Consider the following 22,236-nt stretch of genomic DNA (forward strand, 5'->3'; position numbering starts at 1 on the left):
TGTTCTCGATTGGTTTTTCGTTCAAGAGCTCGTAGGAGGGGGACAGTTGAATTACGAACCCGAGATGTTTCCACAAATGAGGCGTAGAGAAATATACAAGTGTCCGTGGAGAAGGCAGGCGGGTAGTCAGCAAAAATGAAATTAGTGTTTCCGGCACTTTTACCGTTGATTATATTGAGCTTAAAGCCAAGAACATCCTTTAGGTTATCATTGAGAATAATCTTTTCATTGGCAATAGGTGAACTAATGTAGATCTTGCCCTCCTCCTTTGAATAGTTGAAATGAAAAGCTCCTTTTTTACGAGCGGAAATTCTTTTATTGATAGTACGACATAAATCATTCACACATGTGAGCTCCTCGTAGGGTAATACAACATATGGATATCCAGATGAATTGATCTTTTGAATTTTTTCTCGATCGTTAACGAGTGGCCAATCATCATGTTGATCGCTAATGAGTGGCCAATCATAGGGTCTAATTTTTATTTCATATTCACGATCCTTTCTCAGGATGTCATAGGTATTCTTGATAACAAAATCGACAAGAGCCACTTCATATTCTCTATCGAATTTAATGGTGGGGGAGAGTTTCGTCCAAAAATCACTTGTTCTTCTAAGATCATTTTATAGAGGATCAGAAAAATTGGACACGAAAATCACATAGAAATCATTGGGCATTGTTAATATGTTCGGCACTGACCCAAGAATCAAAATCCGAGTTGTATCCTAGCCAGCGAACAAGCAACTGTTTCTTGCCCCTACGAGTACGACTCTTTAATATCTTTTCAGTTTGATAAATTTCGCTAGTGTTTTTAAATTTTTACAGTTAAAAATGTTTCATATTCATAAGAACCACCAAGAATCTTGTCATCTTTGGGGTCTCATATTTGATATGTCGTGGGTTCGGTGTCCAGGATTGTTGACACTTTTAAAAGTTCGGTACTCCATAAATAATCCCCCTTTTCAAAATATTGGTGGTTCTGTTAATTCAAACAGTATCACCAACATTGAATTTCTTCTTTTTCTTCTCATTGCCATTGGAGTATTGTTTTAGAAAAGCATCAAATGTATTTTCACTGTAATGAACATCTCGAGGGCTAGAGTTGGACAGAGATCGATGTGGTCGATGGTTGTATATCTGAATGATTTTATTTAAATCATGAATAAAAGCCGGTGTGTTTTTCAGAGTACAATATCTTGAAATTAATAGACGAATCGTTCTTATTAATCGTTCAGCCAATGCGGCCGTTATCGGACTGTGTCTATGATAAAGTGCTGTATTATATTTCAAAAGAATGTCTTACACATGGGGATTAACAAATTCACTACCAAGATCTAATTGAATTTTTATATAGGAATCCTGTTCAAGACTACTTTCAATGGCCTGAGCAACTTCAAAACCGCTCTTTAATTGTAATGGAATGGCATAGGCATAGCAACTAAAGACACTGATTGCCACCAGAATCTATTTGTAGGGTGCATTGTGACGTCGTTGAATCGCGTCTAAAGCTAAAAGATCAATTTGCATTATATACAGAGGGAAAAAGGCTTTTGTTTGTCGATATTGTTTGCCACGAAGCCTGCGATTTCAGTGCAGTGTGGAACTCGGTTCATTTGCTAGATACTCTTTTGCTTTTTTTAATGTGGTGCCGGAGACAGCTTTAGAAAGCGTTTTGGGAGAACTTAAACTTCCCGCTTCACCAATATTTTCATAGACACCTTTCAGAACTTCATCCATTTTGAGCGCAAAGACGTAGTGTAATGTCCACTCCCCTTTTGCACACTGGAGGGTGAATCAATTCGTCTTCGCTTTTGAATAGCAGCCACATTTGTTGTAAAATCAGTGATGCTAGTATTTTCAAATATTGAATCTTCTTCCTTTTTAAATGATGTTGGCGTTGTGGGTGGACTATATTCTCTTAGTTTCTTAAAAATTTGCTTATTGCCAATAAGACTTTTGGGAAAGTTTGATACATTTAGAAAGGTGTATAGATTATTGTCAAAGGATAAAAGTCCTTTACGATTCGTCACCATATCAAAAATTAAATCAACTAGATTATAACTTTTTCCCTGAATTATAATTCGTTTCCCTGTGCTGTCGACTTGTTGATCACCAGTTTCCGATATGAGATAAGATAATACTCTTTTACTCTGTTCACGATAGGTCAGTGGCAATAGGTTTCCAATTCTCGATACAATCGAATTCAATTCCTTCTCCTTTGATTGTGCAGAATCTTGAGGAGATGTTTCCTGTTTAGAGGGATCGGCGACAGCGGTGGGTCTCTCACGATAAGGTTTATGTTTGTCCACACGTCGCAATGCATCTTGGAGTAAAAGCAGTTTTTTGTCATCGGCAATATTCTCATCATTAGTGAATTTGCTTAGATTGTCTTCAAAATTTTCGACGCGCAAAAGGATAAGTTCAAATGGTGTCAATTTATAAGTTTTAGTAATTCTCTAGAGAAAACAGTTTACAAGTCCTGCAATTATTGGCAGTAAAAGTGTGAAAAAGCTACCGCCTGCTTGAAGGAGCCGTTTTCTTTTAAATTGTTTTCCATTGTTTTTACAATCCAAGGCGCGTACAGTGGAACGATGTTGCTTTGTATGTTGTCTAACATCATCTGGCAGTTAAACTTTGCTATCGGTCAAATTTAAAAAGACTTCAGATATTATATTAATTAAATCATTTTCGACCTTGAGTATGAGTGAAATCTTTCTAACCAATGGTTTTAAAGTACTAAAAACCGAACATATATTCCGCTGTCTATATATCTTTTTCAGTGTCATGCTGGTAACTAATAGCCTGTTCTACTCTTCACCGGAAGATATACTGTAATTTCATTGTCGAAAATGTCAGTGACTACACGTAGATCCTCGGGCGTGCTCTGATTAATATCCAGAAAATTTTTACCGTAGGGCTTGATTGGCGCCTGTTTTACCGAGGAAAAAATAATTTTGGTAGCGCGTGGTTTTTTCTTTTTTTTTATTTTTTTTCGCTAGATATAAAACTGCACGACTCGATAGATAATATAGATAGTAAAATTCAAAGAAAGGGTTCGCATACATTTGCTCTGATGAAACAGATTGTGTAGAACTAGGGTTATGGAACTAGGGTTGTAGCATTTCCTGTGAGAACTGTTCAATGGATTCAGCCAAATCATCAATAATCAGCCACGAGTTCGATTCAATACTATTGAAAACATCAAGTCCTCTTATGAATTGTATTGGTATGGTTGTGGCAATAGCTTTAATTTTATCATAGGACTCCTGCCAAATACTATAGCAGTAGTAGATTTTTTTCGGCTTTTCCAAAAACATTTTATCGCAATTTTGAATTATTTTAGCTAAAAGTGTTGTTTTCCCCGACATTGAGGGTCCACACAGAAACGATCTGAAGGGTGTTTTAAATTGATACATGCTGTTGACAACAGTCGGACTATGACTAACTGTAAATTATATCTGTCCAATGAATAAGTAGTAATTTTCCCATTAATCTATCTATTCAAGAACAACAAAAAACCATATTTCATGGCAGCATTTATTTCGACAATATGAAAAAAAATATTTGTTCAACATGAGCAATGATAACACTTTATGTACAATATAAATAAAAACACTTTTTGTCCATCAATAGGAAGAACACTTACTGTCTTTAAACACTTTTCTGTGCAACAAGAACACTTTTGTCCACAAGAACACTTTTTGTCTTTAAACACTTTTCTGTACAACAACATCAACACTTTTTTGTACAAAAAAAACACTTTTCTGTACAACAACAAAAAACACTTGGAACATGAACTAGCAGAGTTGAACATTACAGTGAATTTAAAGGTGGGGTCCCCCCCCCTGGGAGCCGGCCGCGGGGAGGCCCCCCCCGGAGCCGCGTTGGAAAAACAATACAATAGTTGTCGTCACTGCAGGTTAGTGGTTGGGTTAGTTGAGGTTAGATTAGTTAATTTATGAACGGGTTGAGTGGTTGGGTTAGTTGGTTAGTCAGGTTAGGTTAATTTATCCTGACTAAGTTGATTACGATAGTCTGTGCATTCAACTCATTCTGAAATATGGTAGTGGCCATGAGGCAGGAAACTCACACCATTCTCGAGCACATAGACTTTGTCGGATATACATGACATTGCATTCTTTTCCACTCTTACAGTATAATTTCTGTACTGTAGAGAGCGAATTGCAAGCACTTGTGCTCTCGGCACTAGGCTGCTCTCTACACAGTCTCTGTACACACTCATGTTGAAATTGCTCTTTACAAAGTGTGTAGGCACCCCTTTACAGGCCTGCTTTTCATCTCCACTATGTGTTTTAACGCAATAAACTTTAGGACCCGGGAACTCCCCCCTGGATATCAAATAATTCCCTGTCTCTGATTTTAACATTAATAGTTGGTTGGGGGCTTGACGTTTCACCAACTCGGGGTAGAGGGATGGATTCCAGTTGGTGAAATCCATCCGCGAGCTGATGTGTTCCCCCTTTTGGGCTATGTGAATGCTCCACTTCAGTTGTTTGAAGTGGAAGTAGGTAATCAGTGGGGGATAGAGGAGGGTTCCCAGTAAAATCCTCTAAAATTTGTGAGGTGTTTGGACTTAGCAATGGCAAGTCCCCCTCTGAACTAGGAACATTACCTTGCTCAACTTTGCTAGGTTCTAGATTGAAATAATTACTTAAAAAATTATTAAAAGGTATTTCATCGGAATTAACAGTACCATCCCATTCATTGATATGTGAACTGTCCTGAATGACATGAAATTCCGTAGACGCGAGTTCTTCCTCTCCGTCACCCGATGAAGATGGTGAATAAGGGACCAATGCTCCAACCTATAAATGAAAAAAATAGTTTGTTTTCAAAGTGTTCAAATCATCCCTACTGTTTTTAAAATTTGGATTATTATTTAAAGTCAGTGCTTAGTAGTATGCACATGGTAGCATTTGGTTAATTTACTGTTCCCCCACAACTATTGATATTCTGAAAGCAGTTGATTTCCAACTTAATATAAGATATTTACAATCTAAAACATCGCTTTACATAGAAGGCGACAATTTGATTTTGTTCAAAAAATAGTTTATTTTCAATGTGTTCAAATCAGCCATGCTGTTTTTTTGCGGCGCTTTTCGGGCCCGCAGCGCTTCCCGTGGCACTTCCCGACCCCCCCCCCCCCCACCCACCGCGTGGCTCCCAACCCCTTTACATAATGTCCTCCAAAAGTTGAAATATTCGCTTAGACGACATAAGTCGCTATTTCTCTCTAATTCCATACAGGCTCTGAACTCATGAGCTTAATTATTGTAACCCATCGCGCGAGTGTTCCGATTTCCAAGACTGAACTTCAGACGAGGAAAATACACAATTAAATGCCGGGGACCGTTAACTCAGACATTGTCAGAATGTTTCCCCTCGCTAAAATCTTGGCGGCAAGTTGTAAGATTGAAAGCTATTTTAAAAATATTCAGTGCAAATTAGACAGCCCATATGTGACAGATAGATAAATGGGAATAATCTCTGCAGCCTTCTCTCTTAAAACAATGGAATATTCAATTGTGAACGGAATAGCATTCACAGAGTTTCAAATGGTGAGTATTAGCAGTAATTGACTGCACTTTTTAAGTGACCATAAAGATTCGAGGGCAAGTATGCCCCCCCCTTTTCAGCAATGTCATAAATAGCAAATGTTATTTTTGGGGATATAACTTTTTCTCCTCTTACATAGAATTCCAATTTCCTAAATATCTAACGCTAATTTTGCAAATAATTCCGCTATTTTCAGAAATATACACAGAAATACGTAAAAGTATTTAAATCCTAGACTTGGCAGCCTAACCGTTAATGATACGACAAGACAGAAAAAGTGGTAAAAAAGATCTATTTATATGCCTGTGCGGAGCTTTAAGTCAAAGATTAAAACAAGATAATATTCAATTGTGAAAAATAGCATTTTGAGTTTCATAGTGGTGAGAGATTGCAGTAAAAACTAGAAAATTACCTAAAAATATTCGCTTATGAGATATCGAAGCGATAGCAACAGAGAAAATAGCAAAGATTAGAAAAAAAGAGCAGTTTGACAAGCAAAAAAATTACATTTAGATATCTCTGAGGGAGGGCAGAGAAAACAATGGTTGGGGGCGAGGGCTTAATATTTTAATATCTCTGAGATACACTTTTACAGTGTTGAAAAATAGTGAAAAGAAAGGACTAAAAAACATTGGAAGAAATAGACATGTATTTCTATAAGATAGGTAGGAAAAAATGCTCACATTTGCAAATCCTGGCTGCACTTGGATGCCAGATGGTCCGGGTAGTGCGTGTTGGAGGGCGGACGGGCCGACGTCGTTAATTTCTTGTGCAGATTGGGCTGTGGCATTGAAAGTATCTGCCCATTTGCTCTTTAGTTTTTGACCTGGTTGTATTGTTGCCTGTGCAGATGGAGCTTGGGCAGTCAACACTTGTTTTGGGGTCGAGCCAGCATACTTAATAATGAATGGTCTCAGTTGGGGGGCTGCCTCGTCATCTCTCGCTCTCTTACTGGGAGGCGACGGGCATTCTTCACTATTTGCATTATCCCTCGCTCTCTTACTGGACGGCGACGGATATTCTTCACAATTTGCCTTAAAGAAGAGAAAAAGTTAGTATGATAAATAATGTCCCCCTTTTTACAGAAAGAAAGTTAGTATCCCCACTAACCATAATTTTGTCTACCCCCCCCCGTAAATTTAGGAAAATTAACCCACCCTAGGTCTACCCTCTCATTGAGTTAATCTAGCGATATATTCAAGCGAAAGGCATATCAATAAAGAATATATCTTACTGCCTTTTATTCAAATGTTATAGCTAAAATCACTAAAATGTCGAAGAGAAATGGTTAGACACTGAAGTCGAAAACAATTAAGGTAAAAAACAATTATCTTTTCATTTCTATTTTGTCACTATTAAAAGTGCTAACCCCCTCCCCAACAAAAATCCTGGATTCACGCCCCTCCCCTAAATTTAGGAAAATTAACCCACCCTAGGTCTACCCTCTCATTGAGTTAATCTTGCGATATATTCAAGCGAAAGACATATCAATAAAGAATATATCTTACTGCCTTTTATTCAAATGTTATAGCTAAAGTCACTAAAAGTTCGAAGAGAAATGGTTTGACACTGAAATAGAAAACAATTATGATAAAAACAATTATCTTTTCATTTCTATTTTGTTACTATTAAAAGCGCTAACCCCTTCCCCAACAAAAAATCCTGGATTCACGCTCCCCTCTTGGGAATATAAAAGAAACTTTTTCGAAAGAAAGCTTGAAATAATCCCATTTCGCTCTTACATAGAATATAGAAGTACAATGCCCTAAATATCCATCGCTAATATGCAGACAAAATTAGTTCTCCGCTATTTTCAGACAAACACAGAATTACGTAAAAGTATTGAAAACTTAGATTGCCTAAAACCAGCTCATGTAAACAAACAGGAAAAGGGGTGACAAACTATTTATGGGTTGCACGGAGCCTTATGTCAAAACCAGAGCGGCTTAATGCCTTAAGAATTAACGGAAGTCAGTGGTCGCTTTTAGCTAGGATATAGAATGCTTAAAATTACATAAAATTAACGAAAAGAAAATTATTTATATTTGCGAGAATTTGATTGTAAAAACAATGATGGAGGGGGTTAGGTTGAGGTAATAAAATGAACCCCTTTTCTGTTTTCTATCGAGTATGAAGATTGTCTAGTGATGTTTGTACTAGACTGGGGGGAGGGGATTTACCTGAATATACTGGAGGGTGACCACGGAAAATAATTTTATTTTGAAAATAAAAAATGAAAATGTATTAAATCTGAACTTACAGTGCAAATTGAAGTTTGCATGGCTTCAAGCTCATCAATTATGACAGTTGTTATATCCATTGTGTCACAATAGTTTCTGATAATTTAATCACAATGCGTGTCCGTTATATACGAAATCTCAAGGGCGAATTGTTATGTAAGCAAGCCCTCTGATTGGCTGAGAAGGAAACACGGAATCTAACTGTTTCCCATTCCTGGAAATTCATAACATTTGCCTCGAGCATACAACAACAACAACAACAAATACTGTGTCCTATTTCTGGATCATAACATTTTCCTCGAGCTTACAACAACAAATACTATTTCCTATTTCTAGATCATAACATTTGCCTCGAGCACACACTTACAACAACAAATACTGTTTCCTGGATCATAAAATTCACCCCTAGCGGGCCCTTGGCCAAAACCACCCCTGGAGAAAGAGGTCGATTACGCAATCATTCTCCCTAATGACTATATGCCCATATATGGTGTTCGTCTCGGAGTCAATAAGGCATCTCTACTAAGAATGACCAGTCAGTCAGTAAAATCCAATTTCTCCCCCCCCCCCACACACACGTTTTAATTGTAAAATGTAATTTTACATTATACATTTTGCCTAAATTTTGAAAAATAGGCATAATATTAAAAAAAGATCCTTTTTTCTTTATTTTTTATTTTATTTTTGTCATACTTTCTCTTTGGCTGCTCAATTTTGCATGTGGGGATGATTTTTGCCGAAGAGAGGATTTTTCGGAGGGAGTTTTTCAGTGGAAAATTTTTCCGGGTTAGGGGAATTTTCCGCCGGGTAAATACTTTTACATATTTTTGCTACAACATAGAATTGCGGGATCGAACTTCAGTGTATTCCAGCCTATCATCAATTGCGAGAGGAGAAGTTAATGGACGAAATTAATGTCCAATTTGATAGAAGTCTGGACACCACACCTCCATTATAGACCTCCAACCTCCATTTAACTCCAACCTCCAACTTTCAACCTCCATTCAACTTTATAGATTAATTCAATGTTCCCTTGTGTAAAATTTTACTTTTGTAGATTTTTGTACGAAAGTATACAAAGGTGATGCTTATTTTTTCTTCAAGTTATTAGGCCGAAGAAACTTCAAAACTTAAGATTCAATTGGGCATGGTGCTGGGGAGTACAGGTAACCCTACTTTATCTGGTTACTCGGATACATGCAAAATATTAGGGGGGGGGGGGGCAAAATTTGAGAAGATGGGCAAGATTGAGAAAACTCGGAAAACAAAGGAGCGATGCCACTGACATTTTATATGTAAGAAAAATTGCGATAATTTAAAGAGGGTACGGGCCACATCATGTATGCTTTGTCCGCTCTGACCATCTCTTTTATGTTACTCATTAATAAAATTTCATCATGTTACGTAAAAAAATGCGTAGAGTATTTCAAAAATGTGCTCAATCCATCGCGATCAAAATAACATTCAAGGTAGTTTGATGCATTCATTTCTGACGCCTCTCAGAAGTTTTTAAGCCCGCCACTTTAAGGTAATAGGCTACACATGACAGTATTCATGAAAATAAAGTGGAACCACCCCCCATGTCAGACGCAAACAACAGAATCCTTTTGAAATAAGAAGGTTATAGGCTTTTCTGTATTCATATCCACCAGAATCCCCCCCCAAAAAAAGATGAATCTCAGGAAAAACACAGACGAATATGAGAAAATCCTTACAAAATCAAGCATTATGGAGACAAAAGCCCGAAGGCCCTCATCCGCTGATTGAGAGCTTGCTGCCAAATTTTATAAAATGAGAGCTTGATGAAAATAATTTTTCAGTGCATTATCAAAATCGTGGTAAATTATCGTGGTAGCAAACTGTAAGTAAGGAGTAACTTGGCGTAATAGTATAATGGGAATTTGATATTAATAGACATGCCAAAAGAATAAACTTATTATGTTGATTCCAAATATATAAAAATTTTCAAGTTTAGTGTTACCCATCAAAAGTTAGAGCCTGGTAATATTTGCCTGGATTTTCCGAAAAAGGTGAGAAATATCAAGGCCGTATCCAGGGGGGGTTAGGGGGTTTGTATCCCCCCACCACCGAAATGTTTGTCTGACTCGTAAAAACGTAACAAAAAAGGACATAAAAAAATTTTGTATGCGTTTTTGAAGTTTTTGTGCACCCCCCCCAAAAAAATACCTCCGAAAAAAAAATCCTGGTTACGGCGTTGAGAAATACCCCTAAGAGTCGAGAAATTAAGAAAAGTAAAAAAAGAAGATGAAATTGTTAGAAAGGAGGGGTACATTTTACATGGGAGTAAATTTGCATGGAGGAGTTTCCCGTGAGGGAAAGGAACTTTACATAAAGTTTTACTGTTTGTCACAATTTCTTATGAACAGCTCCTGAAACACAAAGGTCTTTTCATTAGAATGTCTGTCTTGAAAAATAATGTGTTTTTTATTTAATGTGAGTTGGGTCAAATGAAAAAAAGGAAGAATTGCAAAATATTTAAGAGCCATTATAGTCATTTGGTTTAGTTGGATTCATACGAGCGACAGGAAGACTCTGTAGCGAAATAGTCAAAATTATATTCGATTGAAAAATAAGGCAAAATATTTCAATCAATGCGAGGACCCAGTCTGACGATTGCCTAGGGTTGAATTTATCCCTAAGCAGTAAATTTTTTTTTATTTTACGGTGCGAAATATTTCAGGTTTCTTAACATTTTTCCCAAGTTTTTTTTTTTTTTTTTTTTTTTTTTTTTTTTTTTTTTTTTAATAATCTTAAGTTTATCAAGTAGCCTATGTATTCAACTCAGAATGCAAAACTTAAATTTGCTTCGCTAAAGGTTTCTTGCCTCTTTTCGGAAAAGTGAGCTCAATAGTTTCTCAATTATTTAAGCACACCTCTATGGAGTATTAAATTATGCGGATAATTTATAAATTATTTTGGGTACTGGTGCATTATGCGGGCACCGCTATATACTGTATGTGGAATGTCATACGGGAAATTTTGTCTGTATTAGAAAGAAGGGAGTTTATCACAGTAACGAATATAAACAGGTGATTCAAATACCATTGAAATGAGTCAAAATTCTATAAAAAAATACTTTTCAGCGTTGGCTTTTCAGGCTGTACTGTCGCAAGAGGTTATAAAGGCTTGTAATTGTAATCATATTTATTTTCATCTAATTTTTGCCATTTAAGATTGACATAATTTTATCCCCCCCCCCCGCTCCTCGATTTATACCTTTTTAGTTTACTTTCATTGACAACATTGAAAGAAAAATTGCCCCATCCTTCCCTAGATCTTAGAAAATACATCCCCTCCCTACGTATTCGTATACTGAAGCTACTGCGCAAGCCATTTTGGATTTTTCAGCTGTATAAAATGCTAAACTTCATTTTTAGCCTAGTAAATCGTAAGTACGTTTAATTTGATTTATAACAACTTGTAGTAGTATATTTACATTTTTATGAATTTTAGGGAAAATAACTAGCATAAACAACGAAATAAAAATCTATTGACAGCTATATTTTGTTTATTTTTAACCTTTGTTTCGTTCTATGGCACTCACTCCTCCCTTTATTTAAACATTTTAGAAGAAAAAGCAATATACCTGTTATAGCGTCGATTTCATTGATAGGGGATCATTGATGTTACTAATAGGTTGTAGGTCTTCCAGTAGTTGTTTCAAATAATGATAATATTTATTACCCCATTCCTTCCATTCTCGCAAGCTGATACGTGTATTTATAATATTAGGAAAACAATCAATAGGGCCTTTGACATTTATTATTCATCCCCCAACAAATACCAAAGATTCCCTCACGCATGACGACTATTGAAATAAGGCGATAGAAAGATAAATCACCCTGTCAAAAATGATGCATTCTTCACGCTGAGAGACAAACAGTCTCTGCTTGACTTCAGCTAATAGTCAATATTTGTCAATCATATTCAATTTTGATGATCCCCACCTTTCAATTCTGAATATCAGACTTTATATTGGATTTTAAGAGGCTTAATTATTGCACCCTGCTATCTAAGACAGCGGTTTTATCTGGCTATCTGCTGTTTTAATTGACAGCCACGCGAAATTTTCTTAAAGGAGAAGGCGAGGGCTACTACTGGAAATTTTGTTCCCACCAAAGTTTCAATGGAAGCATTTTTCATTTCCATTCCTATTTTTTATGGCCTTCTTGTTTTATAGCAGTGGGGGAATGCACACCAAGGATCCTCCTAGGTGGTTTCTAAGTTTGACAATGTAAAAATAGTACTGGTTTTAATATCCCACTCACCTACACCAGGAATCACCTACACCAGTGTAGGTGTAGTGTAGGAATCACCTACACCAGTTGGCACGTGCCAAGCGTGTCAAAAATGTGCCATGAGTGGTGAAGATGTGCTAAGCGTGGCTAAACTGTGCCAAGCCTGGTGGAAGTGTGTTCTAATTTTGGAACCATGCCCAGTGCGGCTGAGCTACGCCAAGCTTGGTGAAACTATACCATGTATACAGACACACATGGAACTCGGGGATGTCACCGGGTGGTGGAAAGTGGGTAATAAGCTCTGATCAATAAGCTTATTGTTTTTTTTTATTTTTGGCGTTTAATAGGCATTACAATTATTGAATTGTCTTCAAAAGCACTTATTAAACCCATTTGTAATTAATAAAATATTTATGGTGCTTAAGAGCTCAATAGGCTGCAATTCGTCTTTTTAGATATTAACTTAAAAAACAAGTTTTTTTAAACTGAAAGTAAGGAGCGACATTAAAACTTAAAACCAACAGAAACTATTCCGTATATGAAAGGGGCTGTCCCCTCCTCAACGCCTCGCTCTTTACGCTAAAGTTTGATTCTGTCACACAACTTTATTTTTATAAAACTAGCGTAAAGAGCGAGGCGTTGAGGAGGGGACAGCCCCTTTCATACGGAATAATTTCTGTTCGTTTTAAGTTTTAATGTCGCTCTTTACTTTCAGTTAAAAAAACTTGTTTTTTTTTAAAGTTAATATCTGAACGTTTTTGAATTAATGCAGCTTTGATTTTGGCTCACCGTACACGAATCCTTAAAACGAAAATGGCATATTAATTTTCCTTTTTTTGGCTAATTTGCTTTCTCGAAATTTTGTTCTGACGTAACTTACGAATTAACTTACGTAACGAATTTCTAAATTCGTATGTTTTTATTATGTATATTAGGGAGTTCGCTCCCTAGTCAATACCTCGCTCCTATACGCCAAAGTTCGAATTTTGTTTGAATCCCAAACCCCTGAATCACAAAGGCCGGTTAATTAGAATAGACAGCTCTTTTGAAAGTACTAAAAAACTTTAGCGTAAAGAGCGACGTATTGACTAGGTTGCGAACCCTCTTATATACGTAGTAATTTCTGTTCGTTTTAAGTTTTAATGTTGCTCCTTACTTTCATTTGAAAAAACTTGTTTTTTTTTTTAATATTTATTTTCTGATCGGTTCTTAAATAATGCTGTGAAATCTGACACCCCCTTAATGGAAATGTTCCTTCCCCCAAGGAAATATCCTCCATGGAAAGATCCTTCCCCGTAACCCCTACTCTGACCCCGACCCCCTACTAGAAAAAAATCCCTCCTGTAAACGCCTTCATGCGTTCCCATTACTGATGCTATATGTAAACATGGTGCTCAGTTCATTTCTTGCCATCTGTTTCCTGGGAATAGCAGGCAATCAAGGCACCCTTCAAGACTTATTGTTAAGATTTTTGGCAATGCTAAAAATAATAGTTATCTAAAAATTTCAATTGGGTGACTTCGGGAAAAAAATGAACATGGGAGGCGGTCAAGTTACCCTCCAATTTTTTTGGTCACTCAAAACGGTTACTAGAGCTTTTAATTTCCGTTAGAATGAGCCCTCTCACGATATCCTAGGACTAATGGATCGATACGATCACCCCTGGGAAAAAACAACAACAAATGAACACGCATCCGTGATTTCTTCTGGCAAAAAATACAAAATTCCACATTTTTGCAGATAGGACCTTCAAACCTCTATAGTAGGGTTGTCTGATACACTGAATCTGATGGTGTGATTTTCATTAAAGTTCTATGACTTTCAGGGGTTTTTTCCCCCTTTTTTCGAAAATAAGGAAAATTTTCTCAGGCGCGTAATTTTTGATGGGCAAGACTAAACTTGATGAAACTTATATATTTGATATCAGCATAAAAATTTGATTCTTCTGATATGTCTATTGGTATCAAAATTATGTTTTTTAGAGTTTCGGTTACTATTGAGCCGGGTCGCTCCTTACTTACAGTTTGTTACCATGAACTGTTTGATAGAAAATGCTTGGTGTAACTCATTATCATTATAAGCTAAGAATATTTTTGATTCGCTTCCGAAGGTTCTACGGGATTGCAAGACCTTTCTTTGATTTTTCTTCTTTTTTCTTTCTTTTCATTTTAATGTTCAAACTGCGCTCAAATAAAATACAATAAAATTTCTTTGAATTACTTATTACAAATATTGCAGATAAGCTATTGCAATTAGTTCTGTTGAAAGCTGGGCAAGTTAATGGTGTCAAGTGATGCCCAAAACTAGAGCGTATATAACGAAAGTGTCTCATTCTGCTATTTAATTTACAAATGTAGGGATGTCCAACTCGCAATTTTGAAGTAGGCTCCGTAGTTTCTCAATATTTACCCATATCAGTACTGCCAACGAACAACCAAATTTTTTTTTTTTAATTAACTGATTATAGTATTCGCAATTGTTGAAAGGCTAGTTTTGTTTATTGATATTATATTGGATCGCTTGTATTGTTCTTTTGTCGTACAAGATTACAAAATAAAGCTAGTTTTTACAAGTATACAATATAATTTTTATTCATCTCTTTACTAAAATTAATTCTTTGTATACTAAATATCCGGATGTCTTAGTCTTCAACGAGTTGTCTTACGATTCTAGCATTCTGGTCACTCCTTTTTGTTCAGTCACTTCGTCGACCAGTTTTGGAACATATAGACTGCCTTTAAAGATATCACTTTTATTTAATGACGAAATATTTTTATTCATTAATAATGTACTTGTGATGGTACTTTGGCTTTGCCACACCGGGATAACCATTCTTTTCTAAGTTGTTTCATTCTTTGTTTTTCTTCGTCTTCTTTGGCTTGTTTTTACCTCGAACTTGCTTCAAGCTTGAAATCCTTTTTTTCTGCTTCCTATGTGTTTTCAATATTTTTTACAGTAATATTTATTTCTTCTTATTTAGACTATATACAACTTGGCATGGAAAACCTTTAATTTTTATTTTTGCGTTCTTGTACATTTGGTTAGGTTTGAACACGGCAATGCATAAATAGCATAAAATTCCATAAAATTGTTGATCCAAAAAGTGTTATCGCAGTTCAGGAGATAAAAAAAGCTCTCACTGAAGTAAGATTTAACTGAAAGGTGTAGTAATTACTTACCCATTTTAAATTATGCACTCAAACCAATAATTTTGTATCGCTTTTACAAGTGTTCCATGATAAGTATTACATTTAAATCCAAGGTCACACAAGTTCATAAACTGATCCCATCAGGTTAACGCCACATTGGAACTGAAAGAAACTTGGAAGCTAGTAATGTTTCTTTATTTTCGGAGACATGCTACTGCAGGGTATACGGAAACACTCGGGAACGGTTATATTTTGAATCCTATCTCCGGCTACAGCCTATTTTGAAACTCTTCTTCTAGCTAGCGTATCAGAAAAAAAGCATCGACGGTAGATTAAAAATTGGATATTCCAGTGAAACTTAAAAAAAAAAACCGATTAATTCTTTTTAGTGCGATTAATTCTCTTTGCAAAGGCTCTATTCCATGTAAAAATTTTCTTAGAAGTTTTTTCCCCTTTTTTAAGGAAACTTCAAAATAATTAAATCCTTTTCTGATTCTTCTCGGTAGGCTATTGTGGACTGTAACCCAGTTGTTTTACCAAGCTACAGATCCTTGCGTTTCTCTTGTATTTTTAATTTAATTTTTTTGGTAAAATAAATTGACTGATTGTAAATAGGATTGATGGAAAGGTATATTACAGTCAATATCATTAGTTCTTGGGCTAGTTGGTGGTAAAGTATTCACGACGAATGATATTGTAGGAAATGGAGTGGGGGATATTTTTTTTCCTATGATTCCCTACATTGACTAAATAAGTTTTTTTTTTATACCCGTCATTAAAAGAGCTTGGTGGTTTGGCTAGGCAGATTACCGGGGGGGGGGGGGTTGTGGTGGCAATATAATGCATCAAAAACAGATAAATGTGATGATAGAAGTAATATAACACAGTAAAAACAGATGAAAAAGTCAGTGTGAATTATGGAAGGAAACAATCGAACAGTTCATGATAACAAAAGTATTGTCGAACGTTGCCATGAACTTTTTCCATTGTTATGAACATTGAGCTTTGCTGTGAACTTTGCCCATTGTTTACATACGATATTGGTTATTGGGAAGTATATAGATATTTTTAGAGGGGGGTATTTTCCTGGTGGGGGGAATACGTGGTAAAATCTTTCCATTGAGATATTTTCATGGGGAAGGGAATCATTCCCGGAGGCGGAGTCGGATTTCCCGGCATTATTTAAAAACAATCAGAAATTAAATAAAAAAGCAAGTTTTTTCAACTGAAAGTGAGGAGCAATGTTAAAGCTTAAAGCGAACAGAAATTATTACGTATGTGAGAGGTTTGCTCTCTCCTCGATACCACACTCTTTACACAAAAGTTTTTTTTTCGAAATTTTAAAAAAGCTTATTATTGTAACGGATATTCGTAAACAATTGGAATAAAGAGTCAAACAAAGAGCCAAATACGTTGTTCCAGCACAAACCATCCCAGAGGATCACCTAGCGTTATCAAAATGGAAGAGCCCAATCTCAGGCGGATCACTTGCTAATATCCTCCCGATGGTGAAGCTCTATACAGAACTGTAGAGCCTATCGTGGAGCCGACACAGGAGCGAAGAACGGCTCCGATCATATGCTGCTAAAAGGTTCCCTGACCATAAAGCTCGCCTCCAGGAAACGAACGTAATCTCCTCCAAGACACGATGTAGCCCGTCTTCATGATAAGGCAGTTGCAGAAGAGTTCCGCTTGTAATTATCCAACCGTTTTGTTATCCTGTCCGCAGACGACGATAACGAACCAACCACCATCAACATAGAAAACGAGTAGAGGAAGATCAGAGACATCATAACACATACCTCTAAACAAGTCCTTGGCCGGCCAAATCGGCAGCTGAAAAACTGGATCTCAGAAGACACCATCAAGCTATTAAACCAGAAACAACAGATCGGAAATACAAAGTATACAGTGTTCAAAACACTAAGAAAAGAATGCCGTGACAAACAACGCTACTGGGACAACGTAGCAGCAGATATGCAGAAGGCTGCTTGTCATTGATATGCAAGAAAGCTTTACCAACTACTAAAAGAAGCAACTGAGAAAAGTAAAAATATCTGTACTGGAGTCAGAGGCGAAGATGGAACGCTTCTGTCAAGAAAAGATGCTATAATTGCAAGATTGCAGTACCGCTTTCAAAAACTGCTGAAACCCAGTCACAACATCCCTTCCACTCAATCTCCTTCCAATAATAGTGCCACTGCACTCCAGCCAAGAAACCATAACCTTAACTTAGTACCACTGAGTCAACAAGCCCCATAGAGCAACTTCAATATTTACCCCCCCTCAATACAAGAGATCAAAGAGGTAATCAATAAGCTGAGGAATCACAAGGCGCCAGGCACAGATTCTATCCCGGCAGAAGTCCACAAAGCTGCTCCTATTCTCACTGAAAAACTTCAGAAGCTCTTCTGCTCAATCTTGTTTCAGGAACAGTTTCCCTAGGAATGGCAAGGCTCAGTTATACTGCCAGTCTTCAAGAAAGGCAACCGTACTAAATGCAAAAATTACAGAGGGATCTCACTAATGAGCATTGCGGCAAAGATCTTTGCAATGATCCTACTTAGCCGATTCCACAAAGTCCAAAACAAAAGAACTCGCTCTAACCAATGTGGTTTCCGAGCCGGCATGGGCTGTATTGACCAATTCTTGACCTTGAGATAGATTTTCGAACATAGAGCCAAGCATCAACAAACCACCGTCGCTTTCTTCATTGACTTCATTACGGCCTTCGATTCAGTCATCCGAGGAAGAATTCGGATGGCGATGGAAGAGGATTGTGTCCCACCTAACATCATACGAGTCATTCAGGTTTATCATCAACACACACGAGCCTGCACCCTGGTCAACGGAGAACTCTCTTCGATATTCAAAATCGACTTTGGTGTGGGGCAAGGGTGTGTACTCTCTCCCGAACTATTCAGTTCTGTCGTCGATTGAGTAATTAAAAAAGCAATGCTAAACATCGAAGGAGTCAAGGTGAGCACTGATTTCAGTACCACCGACCTGGACTATGCTGATGATGTTGCTCTTCTTGGCAAATCCGTTGGTGAAGCCCAGAAAATGCTTCTGAAAGTCTCCGAAGTTGCTACCCTATTGGGGCTCAAGATTAATATCGACAAGGCTAAAGCTATGTCTAATGCCCCGGATATAAGCTACACCTCTATAACCCTTAACCAAAGGCAGATCGAAGTTGTCAATAACTTCAAGTATATCGGATCATACATCAACGGCGGATATAGTGAAGGAATCCAATGCCGCATTGCATCAGCTTAAGCTGTATTTGCACAGCTGTGGAAGCCGCTATGGAAAAAGGAAGGAAATTCACCGGAAAACAAAAATCCGTATTAACGATGCCCTAGTCTGATCGGTCTTACTGTACGGCTGCGAGACATAGCCCTAAAAAGTCACCAAGGCACATACCCTCAACACTTTTGAACAAAGATGTCTAAGGAGCATACTGGGGCTACGTCTCAGTGACCGAATCCCAAATACGATCATCCACCAACGATGTGAAGTACGATATCACATCTATCATTCGACGTTGCCGCTTGTTCTTGTTTAGCTATGTCTGCCAAACACCGGCCGAGACTTCTACAAATCAAAGCTTACGCTGCAAACCAGGACCTAATTGGAGGAAACAACATGGAGGACAAGCCAAAACTTGGCTCAACACCGTCAAATCTGACCTCGAGCCGATTGGCGAATTCCGGAGACATGGTCACAGATCGGACCCTTCATGGCTCGAAATTATCACCCCATTAACCCAAGATCGTAACCTGTGGAATTCAACAGTCTGCCAGATCCTGTCGCCAGGTAGAGCTACATAGCTTGTGTCCTAATCCAAGTAAGTAAGTAATTAAGTTGTCGTAGAAATTTCAAAAGGGGAAATTGATTGGAAATTGAATGTTTTAGTGCCCCTTTTGAAAAGTCTAGAGTGATTGGAGGGAAACCACATCCCACCCCAAGCCCCTCATATCTCCAAATACATTCAATAAAACTTTGGGATAGCCATTTTGTTCAACGTAGTTGAAAGGTCCAGTAATTATGTCTTTGAAGATGATAACCCCTTCACAGCCCTCAAGGCAAGGGTTGTAATTTTTGCCCCTGGGGTATATAACGTTGTAATGGAAAGGGTGGTTACATAAACTTTAAGGGAGGGGGTTCATTGGATTTGAAATCAGAAGTTCTAGTGCTCTTTTTAAGAGTCAAATCGATCGGAGCGCAACTAGACCCCCCCCCCTTAATGTCCTATTTTACCAAAATACACAAGATAGAATTTTAAGATGGTCATTTTCTTCATTAAAGCCATCTTTATCTTTCAAATAGTACCAATTCGTTGCCTAAGCTTAGCCTCACATTCTGAAAAAAATTTGAATTTTTCACAAATTTTTTAAATTTTTGGGTCACTTGCCCGAGACTCTAGGTGGGGTGCCCCCAAATATTGGCCCAAATTTCTCTCTCAATTTAGCACTTGTGCACGGATGCCCAGCGTCTCTAATCACTTTCCCAATAGTATCTATTCATTGTCTCAGCTCGGTTTAGCAATCTGAGCCAATTTCCACTTTTTCAAGTTTAGGGTCACTTGCCTGAGACTCTGGGCAGGAGAGGTGGGCACCATAAAAAATTGTCCCAACTTCAACTCTTGCCTTAGAATTTATTTACGGATACCTAAAACCGTCAACCGTTCGACTGTTGCCCTAGCGGTAACCATGCCATGCATTACACACAGACCAAGAATTTTTTTTTTTCATTTTCACATGGGGTCCCAATCTAGCTCCTTTCCATCGCTTAGCATTCAGGCCTTGACAAATAAAGCCAAGATAGTCAGACCCCAAGGCTCCAATCTGAACACTGACTAAGACCCCAATTCCGAGCTAGTGGATTTCAACAGTATATGTTGGTTGACTAAGAACCCACTTATTATAAAGTGTATGTCAACTTTCGTAGTGGTTGACAAAAGCTTAAATTAAGGGCTAGTGGTCGTTAACATATCAGGCTGGTGCGTTGAGCCCCCACTCATTAGTCATTTAAACTAACCTATTTTGCAAGTTTAGCTGAGGCTCGAATTATTGGCTAATTGACGTCAACAATTTAAACATGTGGACTAAAACCCCACGTACGAACTATTGGATTTGGATTAGCGATGGTTATCGATGGAAGCGGTGGACATGGGACCTCATTTGAAAATGTGTGTGTGTGTGGAATATCCGTCGCTGAGTGTATGGTATAATATAAGATGGCTAGTTGATTTCAACCATTTAGGCTGGTGGACTTAGCGGTTAGACTGTTGCCCTAGCGGTAACCATGCCATGCGCTACACACATACCAACAATTTTTTTTTTCCATTTTCACATGGGGTCCCAATCGAGCTCATGTCCATCGCTTAGCATTCAGTCTTTGACAAATAAAGCCCAGATAGTCCAGAAACTAACCTGACAAGTATGTGTCCAGTAAGAGAGTCATGCATACTCCTGCCATTTACACCTTCCCAGCCATTTAAACATTTGCCTCTCAATTACTTGGACTATCTGTCTTGACTTTTCTCTGTCTACAATTACCCAGCGTCTTGATGCAACCTGTGCAACCTATTGTAAAATACTTGATAACTTCAATTCAAAATCAACGGACTCGGTTGAAGAAAAGCCAAGACAGATAGTCCAAGTAATTGAGAGGCAAATGTTTAATTGGCTGGGGCACGGGTAAATGGCAGGAGTATGCATGACTCTCTTATTGGACACATACTTGTCAGGTTAGTTTTTGGAAAGGCATGCCTGCCTAGAGTCTTAGGCATGCTGATCAAGAATTCAAAAAGAGGCAAACAAGGCACACCCGCCTATGGTCTTAAGAAGGTTGACCAAAAATTTAAAATTGACATAGGACCATAAATTTGCTTGAAATAACAGGCAAACAATCGTTTAAAGCAATCTTTATCTTTCAAAGATTCAAAGATTGGCTTGGTCCTGTGGTGAGTTATTGATAGTAGTAAAAATTATCCGATTGTTATTCAAAATCATTTAATTAGAAATCAAACCTTACCCTATAAAACCATTTAGCTGGACTTTCAGATTTTTTTTTTTTGAAAATACTGGTCATTCCAGCAAAACAGGAAAAATGTCCACTGGAACCCTTGAAGCCAATGAAAATGGATTTTTATTTACTTTGAGATTGTCAAGAGCAACATTACAGACGAAACTTTCAGCCACACGAAAATTTGTTGATGTTGCAGAGCAACACATTTACTTTTGCAGTATGTTTGTTATTTTGTTCCACTTATTTTGATCAGTGGACTATAGCTTGGTAACGGCAAGCGATAGAAATAAAACAAAAATGCACAAAAGGGTGAGCAGTTAAGGGGCCTGTACTTTACAGCATATTTATCGTCTTGCGGGTTTCCTTTCTTTCCTAGGACCAGGTTTTTGTTATAATAATAATATAATACATATTGAAAACCCGTCGTATACAATAAATGTAAAATGACAGAGTATACAAAAATACGAAAAGAGGGAACAAAACGATAATAATAACAACAAAAGCAACAACTTCTTAAATAGTATACAAAATAGTACGAAAAGTGGAAACTGAAAGATAGCATACTCAAAGATTACAACAGAAACAACAACTACTTCTAAAATAACAAAAAAGACAAAAAATTTTGAAAGTATAAAAAAAAAGAAAAAAGAAAAAAAAAAAAAAAAAAAAAAGAAATAAATAAAAAGGGAAACAAGAGGGAAAATTAAAAAAACTAACGTGCCCACGCATGCTTTGAAATTGCTGGGTTTGTTTTTTGCCGGCTAATAAGGGTCTCAACAGATAGATTTGGTTCCGCTAGGTTATAGCACCGAATCAGAAAACTATATTTGTCCAAAGTTGCAATTTTAGTAGGTACTTTGCAAAACGGAAAAATATAGAGCGGATTTTAGACTTTTCACGGTTTGCCAATAAATTCCAGAAAGGGGTCACATATAATATATGTGGCAGAGCGGTAGCGTTGTAAATACTTGCCATTAG

General features: G+C 37.3%; 1 protein-coding gene across 2 annotated transcripts in view; it reads right to left on the reverse strand.

Moving 5' to 3' along the window:
• The window catches only part of LOC148955625 (neuropeptides capa receptor-like), a 219,690-nt gene extending 204,298 nt beyond the window's left edge, over positions 1-15,392 (reverse strand). For both annotated transcript variants that reach the window (XM_089108277.1, XM_089108276.1), the window contains exon 1: positions 15,256-15,392. The gene's annotated coding sequence lies outside the window, so the exon portion shown is untranslated. The remainder of the gene's footprint in view (positions 1-15,255) is intronic.
• Positions 15,393-22,236: the final 6,844 nt, after the last annotated feature.

This window comes from Artemia sp. Qi Xiang Cuo, chromosome 2 (assembly GCF_049724085.1).
Source record: "Artemia sp. Qi Xiang Cuo chromosome 2, ASM4972408v1, whole genome shotgun sequence".
Classification (NCBI taxonomy): domain Eukaryota; kingdom Metazoa; phylum Arthropoda; class Branchiopoda; order Anostraca; family Artemiidae; genus Artemia; species Artemia sp. Qi Xiang Cuo.